At 35.0% G+C, this 14,869-nt stretch overlaps 1 long non-coding RNA gene across 1 annotated transcript; it reads right to left on the bottom strand.

Moving 5' to 3' along the window:
* On the bottom strand, nucleotides 1-2,408 carry LOC134241998 (uncharacterized). The gene is made up of 4 exons (XR_009986778.1): nucleotides 1,859-2,408; nucleotides 833-1,012; nucleotides 501-732; nucleotides 1-175 (listed from the first exon to the last, which is right to left on the bottom strand). It is a non-coding gene; the product is annotated as an uncharacterized LOC134241998 (long non-coding RNA).
* Between the last annotated feature and the right edge of the window lie 12,461 nt (nucleotides 2,409-14,869).

Here is a 14,869-nt window from a genome sequence, read left to right as displayed (position 1 = left end):
TAACAAACCAGGCCCTAATCCTGCCAGTATCAACTGGAACTTTCAATTAGCCCTGCAGAACACCTCCATGGGGAATCGACGCAGTCGGGAAATGGTAGCTGCCTTGGACATTCCACCTCCTAACCGCAGTTCCATGCAAAGGGCCAGCAACCAGGTCAACACAGCCACTCTAGCCCTGAATAAAAAAGACATGGGTGAGAAGAGACAACTGGTTAAGGCCATCAACCAGGTCAAAGGTCAAGAACATCCAGAGGAACTGGACATTGCCATAGATGGACGCTACAACTCCATAACCTTCGGTAGCAGCAAAAAGCCAGGCTACAATGCATCACAAGCTTACGCCATTGCATGCGAGACCAACAGCGACAAACAGTATATTATTGGCACGGCAATGCAGAACAAACTTTGCTGGACTGGAACCTGGCTTCGAGGTAATGGTTATGATGTTCATTGTCCGGGGGGTCATGAAGACTGCACAGCTAATATTGAAATGTTCTCACCTCTTTCAGAGTACGAGATGGCTAAATCCATAGGCGAAGATCTGGCAGCGGACGGGTTCAAGGTGAAGCACGCCACAACAGACGGTGATGCCCGGTCAGCCCAGGGATTCCAAGATGCCATGCGTATTTTTCATCCAGACTGGCAAATCACTCGACTGGCCGACCCAACCCATGTCAGCAGAGCCCAGTTCCGGCAGTGTCGCAGTGCCCACTTCAGCCCCGAGATGTTTCCCTGCAAAACAAGAACGAGGTTAGACGACATGAGAAAAGTTTTTGCACAAGATGTAAAGGCCCGGTGCAGCTTAGTCTATAAGAAACTCATGGATACCTACACTGGAGACATCAACATCATCTGTAGTAAACTTCCTCTTGTCGTAGAAAGTACCATCCTCTGCTACTCAGGAGACTGTTCAAAATGTCGAAGGAATTCAGTGGTGTGTGAAGGTGGAGACAGACACAACTGGTGGAATCAGTCTTATATCCTCGCCCCGAACAAACTGACATCCCTGCACCTGAATGAAAATGACAAGCACTTGTTAAAAGTCATTCTTGAGATGCGACTTAGCCAAAGTGCCATTGAGGAAATGAAACTCAACACGTCAACTCAGAAATGTGAGGGTCTTAACAGAGCAGTCAGCGAAGTTTTACCTAAGCACACCAACTATTCAAGAAATGCTGAAGGAATCCTCTCAGCTGAGATTTTAAGACAAAACAACAGTCCAGGACTAGCAACATCCATGAAAGCAGCAGAGATTACATTGCCACTGTCCGGCCACACACATCAGTACCTAAAAAGCATTGACCAGGAATATGCCTATCGGAGAGAATACAGAAAGAGAAAAGCAGTTAAAAGGCGAGAAATGCAGAGAAAAGCTACGCTAATAAAACAACATGCGGCGGCTAGAAAAGGAAAGACCAAACCCAGATGCACCTACAACAAAGGGCAACTTGATCCCAAACCCACCTACCTACAGTCCAAGGGAGACAATCCAGAGGATCACACCTACTACCAGACATGAGTTGCCAAGACGAAGACAAAACGGCCCTTCTCAGGGCCAACCAAATTATTCGAAAAGATACCTACTATACAAAGTCGTATAAGAAACGTGTAAAAATTAACACCAGGCCACAACCCCCAAACTTCCACATAAATACATAAGACACATCATACACATACGCACACATGTACATACATGCATCCATACATACATACATACTTACTTACTTACTGATCAATATTTTTGTCAAAAACTACAAACTATACCCCCCCCCATCTTCCTTGAAATGACAAACCCATCAACCCCCATTTCTACTTTAGTGAAAAGTACATATTTTTACACAACATAATTTCCACTTACCTGAAATTATAAACTCCAATACACAACCTCTGCCTGCATGTGCAATTATGAGTCGGGCAAAGCCTGAATCCCATTTCCACGTGCGGTTTCCTGCAAATAAATCCATGCACATGTTATTGTAAATATTGGCCCAATCACCACCTTATTGCGCCTTATTTTGGGTGGGGGAAATCAATGGATAGCTTGTCTGTCATTTCCAATAAACACCTCGTCTTTCATCTATGACTTCAAAGGGACCCCTTATTAAGAATACACATGCAAATACACATTACAAAACAGTTTTTCTATTTTTAAAAAGGAACTATTTGACTGGTCAATGAATGCACTAATGTGACCTTTTTCACCGACATATCAATTCCCCTGAAATATTGCATTCTGGGATGCATAATTTAATTTTTTTTTCAATCACTCAAAAAATTTAAATTTTTATAAAAATGAATTTTAAAATGCTTAAATATTTTTTTTAAATTTTCATGAAACTATTTCAAAATGCATAACCCACCTCCTGTCAAAATTTCATTGTAATATCTTTAAAAATAAATTCAGGGGAATCCCTCAAACACCCCATCATAAGGACCCGGACCGCAATTAGCTTACATATAGACTTATATAGTAAAAACATGTGTTTTATTTTCTTTGTAACTTTTTTAAAAGTCTTCATTTCCAAAATATCTTTGACCACATGATAGAGCAATGTGTCAGATCAATATTCACATCCAGAAATAGGGGTGTTGAATGTGGAATTCCCTGGTTATTAATAAACTTCTGACGTCATGACCTCGGGATAGCTCTCGCTTGGCAAAAACAAACCAAATGAATGCTCTTTTCAATTCATATTTCTAGGCATAATTTTTGCTTGAAATGCACCTTGCTGCATATCATTGTAAACTTTAGACACTCTACTTTTATTCTATACCCCAAAAGTATCTAAAACATGTGAGCTATTTCTATTTTTATCATTGAAAGGGAGGCATATGAATTTCCTACATGTGCTACGTTTTAGCCATTTGACCTTCACCCTTTAATTGTGGCCCGGATCCAACTAGTATCTTATATTGCACAATTTTTCTTTGATTGTTTTCATGCCTTTTTGGAAGAAATATTTCACATGGCTGAGATCTAGATACTAGTAATATATGGGATGAAAACGGTCTGTAAACTTTTTTTCTTCAAAATTTTATTCGTTTCTCTATGCTTATTGCAACTTTGCAACAGCATTGTCAAGTAAAGGAAAAAATACCCTGAAAATCGATATTTGGACTTCCTTTGCAGGAAGTACAATTTTAACATACAAGTAAGGGAAGTGACCATTGAGAGTCTTTCATTCGGTTGCAAGTACATGTATTATTTGAAGAAAAAAATAACAAAACATACAGGTATTGGAACTCTTGCTTCCTTTACAATAATAAGACGATAGTTTTTTCTTTGAGTCCACATATTAATTTCTTATTGATCTTCGTTTTTGGCTTCAAAGAGTATTCCCATGTCAATGAATTGTCAACAATTATACAAGTTTATCAAATCTCTTCTTTTGTTAAATATTCGTTTGGGAAAAATAAAACATTTGGCACATTTATAATCAAAGATTTGAAATTAAAATTTGAGGACACCCAAACAATTTTCTGAAGGTTGCCTAATTCAATTTTTCTTATTAAATAACTTAAACTTCATTGAATTTACTACATATAATGGACTATAATATAAAACTTTGGACAATTCACTGGACAGTAATTATTTCCTTTAGGGAGTAAACTCTCGCACAGTAAACTTTGTATATTGACTATTGATAAAAATTATCAGGAAACCAATCTCGACACAAATATTCTGACACTTTTTCAATCATTATCTGTTTCTCTTCTTCATGGTCTAACATAGAAACCTGTTCGTGAAATTTCACGAGATCCACAAGGACATACACTCCGTCCTTATTTTTCGCTATAACTTGGTCACTGTCATTGGTAATTTCCGGTCTCTTGTCGACATTCTTTTTATAAATTTCTTTCTAATCAAGTGAACGACTCCCAGTTCTCTTTCCTCAATTTCGCAAGACGTATAACATTTTGACAGTTGATTTTGCCCCAATATTTTAACCTACACAGTTGGTCTGAGTTTTCTACAAGAATAACTAGTTCTCTTTCAAAATCTCCATCCTCTTCGTTGTATTCAAATGTAGCCAGTGTCGAATTGAAAGATTCCGCCAGGTAAGCGATAAATTCCTTGTCACTTCTGATATATTCTCGAAACTTTATTCCATAGAGAGGACAGGCAGGTCTCAGGAAACATTCTAGTTTGTAATGCGGTACTCTTGACAAAACCAAAACTTTCACTTTCACGTTCGAGTTGTAATTTGAGAAATCTTTCCAAATTGATTCATTCACTACAGGCATTTGAAGGATTCGTCTTCAGGAATAAAATTTATTGTTGCATGTAATTGGTGAAGCTTCTCTCTACCCCTACATGAGACTTGAGATAAGATTTGAAGTAATCATAGGCGATCTTAAAGCTAAATGAGTCAAGTTCTTGAAATGATCCACCAATTTCAAAGTCAAATCTGATGAAATTAAATGTGGTCTACGCCCAGACCAAGCCGTGGAATCGCATTCAAACAAGCCTAGTTTTCTCAGATCTTTAATGTTGTTATTTTCAATAGCAGCTTGGAATATATTTTCATCAGGATTCTGCAAGGATTTTAAATTAGCAAATACTGGCCATGAGTTTACGACAAGATTCTTTAAATGCGACTGATTTCTAACGAAGTTTACCAGAGGCTTCATATTTTCAGTACGAGTTTTCATTTCTGATACATTTGGTTTGTTTCTCAAACCACCTACATCCAATGTTAGATGACCCAATTTAAAATCCTTGATGTGTTCTTCTAAAACAGTGTTCCATTCTCCAAAGCTCATATGCAATGGCTCACAAATTGAAAAGGTAACGTCATGGAACATTCTTGCAAATCTACGAACGAATTGAAAGTTTCTTTTGGGAATTTGAAAACAGTGGACAAATTTGCTTCTCCCCAAATTTCCCCGAAGTGTTACTTTCTGCCATAGTGTGGGGTGATTAAATGCATTGTAGATGTTTGAACACGCCAGAGAGGCACTGTATCTGTCTTTAAGTGACAAATATTCTAACACCCCAATCCAAACGACAATCGGGAGATTGCCAAAATCAGGTGATTCCTCTACATTCGTTGCTGGATGCTCTTTTGCATTCTCTCTAGCTGAAATACAAATGAAATTAAAGAAGAAATTACGGTATAAGCAAAAATCCGCCCAGTCCCAAATTCTAACAAGCTAATTCAGAGAATTCGTGTCCCCCGCTTAGGGAAAAAGTCGGCTCCCCCTGACTGAATTTGTAGAATTATTAAATGTATACATGTATACTGAAGCAAATAAAATACATGTATGTCAATATGCATATAAAGATTTGATTGCTTATTCTTTATTATGTGTATAGAAGATTTTTTTATATGGAATATATATCACACAGTAATGATAATTTTATAACCTCATAAATTTTTCATTTCACATGCTGAATACTATCATTTAGTAAAAAAAAAAAAAAGAAAAGTATTTAAAAAAAAAAAAGAAAAGAAAGGATCGACCGAGATTCGATCCCGGGACCTCTCACAATTGAAGCGAGAGACATAACCACTAGACCACGGAATCGCTTTACACGGTATGTGGTATATTACATACAGGTATATATTCATGTTTTCATGTTCGGTTTTCTCAAAATTTTACACAATCCATGGTGTTTGATTTATTTAGCCTTTATTAAACAGTTCTAATAGATGTAATAAGAACATAAAGTCCGCCGAGAACCTGTTTTATACGCAATAACTCTCCTCATGCCCCTGCGCTAAAAATAGCGACATGTAATACTATAAATACTAATAAAACAAACGGGGCGGGGCACTTTGAGAGGGGCGAGAGACGTCCTAGGGAGTTTTGGTATAAAATTACATTGCATAAGCTCAAAATCTTCTTGAAATATCGCCCGGAAATGATAGTGTTACACACAGACAGAATGTATAAATTTACGACCTTGAACTTTGACCTTTTGACCTCAAAATCAATAGGGGTCTTTATTAGGCCACAGGGATTTGTTATGTAAAATTTCATTGCAATAGCTCAAATGGTTCTAGAGATATCGTGTGGAAACGAAAATGTTTTAAAAGACAGAATTTGCTTATTTATGACCTTGACCTTTGACCTTTTGACCTCAAAATCAATAGGGGTCTTCTTTAGTCCATAGGGAGTTGCTATGCTAAATTTCATTGCAAAAGCTCAAAGGGTTCTCGATACAGCGTGTGGAAACGAAAGCGTTACAGACAGACAGAAAGACGGACGGACGGACGGACAAACCCAAATTAATATCCCCCACTTTTCAAGCGGGGGACAATTAAATTGTTCTTGAAACATGTCTGGGGTGACCACTTCCTAAGTCATTTTAATTTTTGTTATTATTTCAAACCATTTCTCCAAGAGAGCTCTTCAAATATAAGTAGTTTTCGTAAGAAAATTACGCAATGACGTTATGACGTCAACTTGACGTTATCGGATTTTGAACGTTTTAATCCCGATACAGCGTAAAAGAAGAATAAATTTTGAACTGAAAAAAGCTATAGCTTACTCTTCTGTTTCCTTTGTGAGCTATTCTTAAAATGTGGAGAGTTTAAATTTCGCTGAATTAAAAAATTATTTGTCCTTACTGGAAATTTTGTTGGTCATTGATTTTACTAGTTTTTTCGAGAAAACGATTCATCAAGAAAGTCAATGGAACATAATTTTTAGCTTGAAGTCCATTATTCCAATTTTTTTATCACGATTAAATCTTAAATGAATGAACGATATATCTTTCTTTTATTCAATTTGTTTTTGTTTTTTTGTGTGTGTGTGTGAGTGTGTATACAGTGTAAGTTTGTAGAAAATAAAGAAAGGACATACATTATACATGTATGAATTAACTGCATACGATATTGTTCGTGCATGATTATGATGGTTCTTATGATAAAGACGGCTATCTAAATTTGAAGTTAACTGAAACCATGTATATAAATTACCAAAATACAATTTTCACTTTCGGCTTTTACTTTTTGAGAATACATTTGCATACGTGAACATATTTTTTTTCAACTTTAATTACAAACAAACAAAAAAAGAACATCAGGATATGCAAAAAACATTCGAAGGAGCTACGATGTCTTTTTTGGTAGTAATTAACATTGAAAATTTCTCTTCTGACAAGTCGCTTGAAATCATTAATCCACCCTTACGATAGGATTTTCAGCATTATTGAATCATGGTTAGTAACCCCCCCCCCCCCCAAAAAAAAAAAACGACCTCCCCTTTTTTCTTGGATCACATGTGATGCACATTCTTCCATTGCAGACTGCCATCATGTTTACTAAATGCAAATATATTTGTCTTTTTAACGACCTGCGTCCAATGTTTATTTCAGATCTTTGTTATGCTCCGAAATTCTGATAGTTGCTGCACACCTTGCGACTATCAGAATTTCGGAGCGAAAAAGAAATTTGATTTAAACCAGATTGCTCTTCATGGCAAATGATGGCGTCTTCATATGAGTGAAAAATTCGCGAGAGGTAAAACATCGATATATTATAATTATTAATAATTATGTTCCATTGACATAATAATGCTTTAAAATTAAAATGCGGGATATAGATTCTTTCAGAGTTATACAGGCACGTACATGTAGCAACGAGGGGGGGCGGGCACTTTTATTTCCCAACATTACTTTTACTATTGAAAATGTTTATTGAAAAGCTGGTCGGCCCCAAGCTTTTACTATGGTAAAGTGATGTAAGGGATATGTAGTATTGTATGCAATAAATTGGTACTGAAAGAACTCGGCACATGAAAAATAATTGGCCTCTACCCCCCACCCCCCACGAAATAGGAATTTCGAGTTTTGGCAATGCTTTTTTTTTTGGCCCGTCAACTTTTCCAAGGGGAGTAAAAAAACTCTTTGGCAGCCCCCCCCCCCTTTTCAAAAACGATGCTACGTGCCTGTTATAACATTTAGAAATCTCTTTTTGTATATTTCTGATTAGAAACATAACTTCACACGAACAAGTTGTCATTTTAATTTGATTGAGAAGTCGAACTAAATTTTAATTAAAAGCTAAATATGGCGTATCTGAGCTTAAAAAAATTACGAGATTAAGTGTAGATTAAGATGATATTTGCTATCTACGTTCAAATTAATTTTTTCTTTCACGAATTTGAACCTTTAAATATCCCCAAGTTTCTGTGGGTTAGATTGACTTTTAAACTGTGTCTGATATTTTTTATCCAAGCCGGAAATAAATAGGTTATTGTTTTAAATCTGTGATACTGAGTATCTATGAAACGCGATTGATTTAAATTGTGTAATTTAAAGGAATTCCGATATTTATATAAGGTAACAAAACAAATAGAAAGATCTGTTTAATTTCATTTAGTCTGCACGCCGTTTATGGCTTGAAAGCAAAGACTTTCGTAATTAAACGAATATAAAAGTACTTTGTGAACATTGCATTTAAATTTAATATAACTTTTTTGCACAACACTCGTTTACAAGGAATACATATACTTGAAAATATACCTTTACAAGATGATGATGAAAACTTACAAATGAATACGGATTAATGAGAACAAAGTTTGTTAAACGTTTATTTTTTTTTAATGACAAAGGGAACTATATGTCTGAAATGTGTTACAGCTCTTTCCCCAGACACAAAAAACATTGGATGAAAATTGAGACTGATCAGGAGTGACAATTCCGGTATATCTATAAGGGCCGACGCACTGAGTATTTTTTCTTTGCAATATGCCCCCCCCCCCCCCATTTTTTACAATAACTGTTTCAACGATCCCCCTCATCCAAATTGCCCCCCCCCCCCCAGGTTTTGTGTTTGAATTTTCTTATGAACTTGTATGTCGCTCCCAACTCCGTCGTCTATTGACGTTTCAGGTTCCCTGACAGATAATTAATGACAGTCATTTTTAGTTTATTTAGCAATCTTTATTTAATAAAAATAATACCAGGTTAAGTATATGCCTTTTTTGTTAATTCATCGTGGAATATAAGCATCTCTAAAAATATAGACTGGTGCATTCAAAAGTTTATGTAGAGGCACAATAAGCAACAAATATAGAGCGTGAAATTAAATATTGATCAACGTTTTCAGAGTATCGTTTTTTTTTTATATTAACCATCTGACTGTGGGAAGGATATATTTTAAAAGGATGTATTCGCTTCAACAAAAGAATTGACCTTTAGGGGAGAACAATTTCCCGGAAAAAGTGACATTGAATAATTAATCTTTATTTGTTGTTTTCTATCATATATATGTCTAAATTTTTCAAATTTGTATTTTATACCTAAAATTTATTATTTACAACTTTATAATAAACCTCCAAAGTTGGCCAAACCACTATTTTGTCCGTTAAAGCGTTGAATTTGGCATGAATTTCGGTCAAGAAGTGCCCCTAAATAAAATTGTGATATTTTAATAGGTTATGATGTAAGGAATAATTTAAGATAGGATTTTTTAGGGGCACCCCTGCCCTAGGGTCGAAATTCCCAAAAAAAACCTGATTTTGAAAATCTGCTTCAAATTTCGACCTGTCATCTTTATAGACGGACTAGCTCAGTTGATAAATAAGTTGATTTTACTCCGTGAAATGATTCTTTTTAAAGTCGCGGGTTCGAATCCACCTGGCACCACAATTTTAAAGTTTTAAATTTCGCCTTTTCAAAGACAATTTAATTTTTTTTAATAGACTTGTGTATTTTCCTTAAACTACCTATCGTTTACGTATACCCATTCTTGATACAAGAAAAACTAAAGAGATGTCAAATCGTAACAATCAAATGTACAGTTGTCAGTCAGGCGGAACATACCCCAGTATAAGCACACTTTCTCCGAGGACAAGAGTAACTCACACTGTGTTATTTGATACAGATATTCTTGAGAGCACATTAATGACATTTTTTATTATATCCCCGGATAAATAGCCTAGACATAAAGAATAGAATTTCAGACACAGTAAACATTACCATTATGCACAATGAGAAGTAAAGACAAATATCAATTATTACATTTGGAGATAACAAACTCAGAAAATCAATGAAAAGGTTTCTTCTACCTCTACTCACTGAAATAAAGATTTAGGAAAAAACAAATTGTTAAATGTATTCGGCCTAATGTCATTAATCGGAACGGAAATCGACAGGCTTTTTGTAGAGAAAAAAACCAAGCCCGGTCCTATAGGTCAAATCTCTATTTATAATGAAGTGATCCTTTATCCGTAACGTACATATACATGTGTGTTTATATAAGAATGCAACAATATATGGCATCAGAATATTAATTAATTTGAACAGATTTTGCAAAGGATTATAATTATATTTTATATTATAAGTGTTTTGAATAAAAAAAATCATAAAATCAAACAGGATCTATTGTGACGTCATCTTTGTTAATATTACGTTTATTCACATCTGTTTACGGTAGCTATATGAACTTTCTGTTTCTTAAATAAAATTATACCTTTGGCATAAATTACAAACCCGTTTTCTTCTTCTGTGCTAATATGATTAATCAATTGATTTTTATTGGTTCTTGATCCTTATAGGAAATGCTCGTCAGATGCAGGTTAGGCCTACGCAATGTCATCACAGGGCCCATCATCATCTGTCTAATTATTCTTTCGTATTTTCAAGTTTGTATGCTATTTGTCTTGACAAATAGACTTACATGAAAAATAAATATATTGCCGATGCATGGATTATTTACTTATTAACATTTTGTATGAACTATGGTCATTTAATTTCACATAAACAAGAGATGTTTGTAAAACACTTATGCCCCCCTCCCCCCTAATTGGATTTTTTTTGTAAGTCCAAGGGGCATAACTCTGTCAAAAATGGCACCATCGTACCCAAAACAGAACTTGACCTAGATATTCATCTGATAAATCTGTATATTAAATTTCATCTCAGTATGTGCAACGAGTGCAAAGAAAATGAACGAAAACTGCACATAATTGGATTTTTTTCAAACTCCAAGGGGCATAACTCTTTCAAAAATGGTGTGATAGTATCCAAAATAGAACTTAAATTAATAGATATTAATTTGATATATCTGTATACCAAATTTGATTTCAGTATGTGCAACAGCTCCAAAGAAAATGAGCGGAAACTGCAAATAATAGAAATTTTTCTAAGTCCAAGGGGCATAACTCTGTCAAAAATGGTGCCATTGTACCCAAAATACAACTTGACCTAGATATTCATGTGATATATCTGTATACCAAATTTCATTTCAGTATGTGCAACTGTTCTAAAGAAAATGAGCGGAAACTGCAAATAATTGAAATTTTTCTAAGTCCAAGGGGCATTACTCTTTCAAAAATGGTGTGATCGTATCCAAAGTAGAACTTGACCTAGATATCAATTTGATATATCTGTATACCAAATTTGATTTCAGTATGTGCAAGGGCTCTAAAGAAAATGAGCAGAAACTGCAAATAATAGAAATTTTTCTAAGTCCAAGGGGCATAACTCTGTCAAAAATGGTGCCATTGTACCCAAAACAGAACTTGACTTAGATATTCATGTGATACATCTGTATACCAAATTTGATTTCAGTATGTGCAACTTTTCTAAAGAAAATGAGCGGAAACTGCAAATAATTAAAATTTTTCTAAGTCCAAGGGGCATAACTCTGTCAAAAATGGTGCGATCGTACCCAAAACAGAACTTGACCTAGATAATAATTTGATATATCTGTATACCAAATTTCATTTCAGTATGTGCAACGGCTCCAAAGAAAATGAGCGGAAACTGTAAATAATTGAAATTTTTCTAAGTCCAAGGGGCATAACTCTGTCAAAAATGGTGCCATTGTACCCAAAACAGAACTTGACCTAGATATTCATGTGATATATCTGTATACCAAATTTGATTTCAGTATGTGCAACGGTTGCGAAGAAAATGAACGGAAACTAAGTGGACCGACAGACCGACAGACCGACCGACCGACCGACCGACCGACCGACCGACAGACAGCAGCAAAGCAATATGCCCTCCCTTCTTCGAAGGGGGGCATAATAAAAATACATCTCTCAATGAACTTTCAAACCGCCACCGGAAATAGTTCTGTAAAGTCAAAATAAACATACTGCACATTCCTCGAGCAAAATCTTATCCCTGTTTTCATCCGTCTTTCATCAAAATGTTTTGAAATATACGTGTTTTATTTTGCTCGAGGGGTGTGCACTACTTCAATTTTAGAAATATCTGTCGAAAATAGTGGAAAAACTAGCAATATCCGGAAAAAACGGATCTTAAACGTGGTCTGTACGTCTATATATAACATAGTGTGGAAATTTTGCTTCTCATATTCTAAAACTACCAATCATCTAGTACATGCACATAGATTTAAAATTTTGACAAACCTGTATATTATATTACGGAAAATAGTGGGCCTCCGTATAATAACTACCGTACTTAATTCTTTGGTAAAGTTAATATACATCTGTAAAAAAAAACAAAAAAAAAAACAAAAAAAAAACAAACACAAACCTTACGCTCAGGCACTTTAGAGTAGCATTTATATAAGTGCCATAAATTGAAGATTTAACAGTAGCTAAGGTAGAATAATTTTATTTGCACTACTGATACCTATTTATTATTATCCCTTGCAAAGGAGTTGTAAGGGATAAAGCATTATCGTATATTGCCCATCTCTGACCTTTAAATTTGTTACCAGCCTTCTGATATAAGATGTATACTGGACAATAACATCATAGACACTCCCCATCTTCATTGTTAAAAATATACATCTACTATATGTATGATTTTTTTAACAATTGAGATGTGGAGTGTCTATGAGTGTCTATATTATTGACATGTACAATTAATATACGCAGTTATACTAGTATCCAAAATTGTCTGTCGATACTAATAACTGCATGTAACTACTGTAGCGAATGGCATGCAGATATCTGGATATGCACAGATGAATCATCAAAACCAAACACACCTTTAAACAATTTAAGTCAATGGTTAAGCCGGCCTAAAGGGAATATATTTAGAACAGTAGGCTGTAGAATACGACAAACATTCATAATATTATTTAATGGATTATTGAAGAAAAAACATGTTAGTCTTATATCGTGTAGGATACACATTTCATAATTAAACATCTAATCAGTTAATTATACCTGGTGGGCACACGCCTCTTTGGTCTTGAATGGAGTCGGCAAAAAGTAGTGACCCTTTTCCTAGTCATCGTCACAAACCCAAAATGTACTCTATGCGGACTCCGAACCGTTGCTTGATACGATGATTCCCAGGATGAATTTTCATTTTTATTGTAAGACCAAATTTTGCCAAATGTTTTGTAAACAGTTTCACAGTTGAGATTTTAATGTATACCAAACCCGATTTTATTTCATGGACGCAGAAATCGCATACTCACTCCCATCTTCGCAAGACAAGAGTTTTCGGTCCGCTTCACTCCCAACTCCGCTTGTGGGGAGTGAAGCGGGCCGAAATATCTTGGTGGCTCACATTGTCCTTAATCTGATTAACATGTTTGTTTATTTTGACGGAAGGGTATTACACTTTAATATCCCGATTGGATTAAACCTCAATGTACTCTGTAATACGTACATTGTAAATAGTTTTATTATTTTTAATTTCTTGATTAAAATAATTGTCTCAAACCCTATAGGTATACACTTTCAATTAGCCCCCTCCCCAAACCAATTTTCTATATTGCTTCCGACGACAATGCAATGACAAACTTTACGATAAATTCTTATTGAAAGTTTAGTGAAAATTGGATAATTAGCTAGCTTTCTTCATAGAATTATGAGGAATCCTTTTTGGGGGGCTTAAATCAAGAGAAGTAGGATGTTCAGGGATCAAAAAGGTAGATGGTAAGATAATGTGATAAAAAATGAAGTGATGTTTCGATGATGATGAAGCAACAGTCGATGACGGGCAATGACATTGCAATATACATATAGAATGGTGTATAATGATGATGGTGCGATACACTGAAAAAAAATAACAAGTGAAAGTCACTGAGAAGACTAGTAAATTTACTGTCTATACAATCATAACCTTAAAAGTAGTTTTACTAGGTATTTAGTAGATTTACTAAGATAGCATACGTTAATCTCGAATTTCTCAGTAACTTTCACTAGGTAGGCGTACCGTTGCATCATTGTCATCTTGCTATAAGACCATCGTTTCATAGTAATCGCTTTATAGGCTCAATGTCAAAATTATGTGAAGCAATCTAGCTAATTATCAAATTTTTGCTAAACTTTCTTAAGAGTTTGTAAAGTCTGTCATAACTGGTTTCATATTGGCGTCAAAAAAAAATGAAAGGGGGAGGGGGGGGTGGTAATTGAAAAAGAAAAAAAATCAAAACTGAGAAATTATCGACATGCCAAACAAAAAAACCCTACGCCCCAATGTTTAATGCCTTTTTTTATATCTATCTTTTCCAAAAAAAAAAAAAAAAAAAAAGTGGGGGACTAAGCTCGCCCACCCCACCGGTTCGATCGACACCTATGTTTTTTATTTCTCAGCTCAACCAAACACATGTGCATGCACTGTTATTGAATTTAATCAGCCTTTGCCATGCACAATTTAGGAAATTCAATACTAGGAGGTAAAAATACCCATCTGAGTTCTTGTATTATTGCTTGCTTCTCAATAGGTAATAAAATCTTCATGCATTATCACTTGCTTAACAATGAATTAACGATCGATTATTGAAGTCAGCATAACTTTTAAAAATTAAATACATGTATTTGGCTTTCTTGTTGACAAAATAAAGTAAGATATATTTCATTTTCTTTGTAGATACAAAAACTATCAATGAAACAAAATATAAATAGTGAGCGTGAAGTCCAAACTCCAAGACAATTTAAAATTAAAACATTTTTTTATTATTTTTTTTTTATTAAACATCAC

This window comes from Saccostrea cucullata, unplaced genomic scaffold (genome assembly GCF_032062105.1).
Source record: "Saccostrea cucullata isolate Sc308-1 unplaced genomic scaffold, CSIRO_AGI_Scuc_v1 ctg2554, whole genome shotgun sequence".
Taxonomy (NCBI): Eukaryota; Metazoa; Mollusca; class Bivalvia; order Ostreida; family Ostreidae; genus Saccostrea; species Saccostrea cuccullata.
The sequence above is the reverse complement of the archived record's forward strand: the minus strand, read 5'-3'. Positions and strand labels throughout refer to the sequence as shown.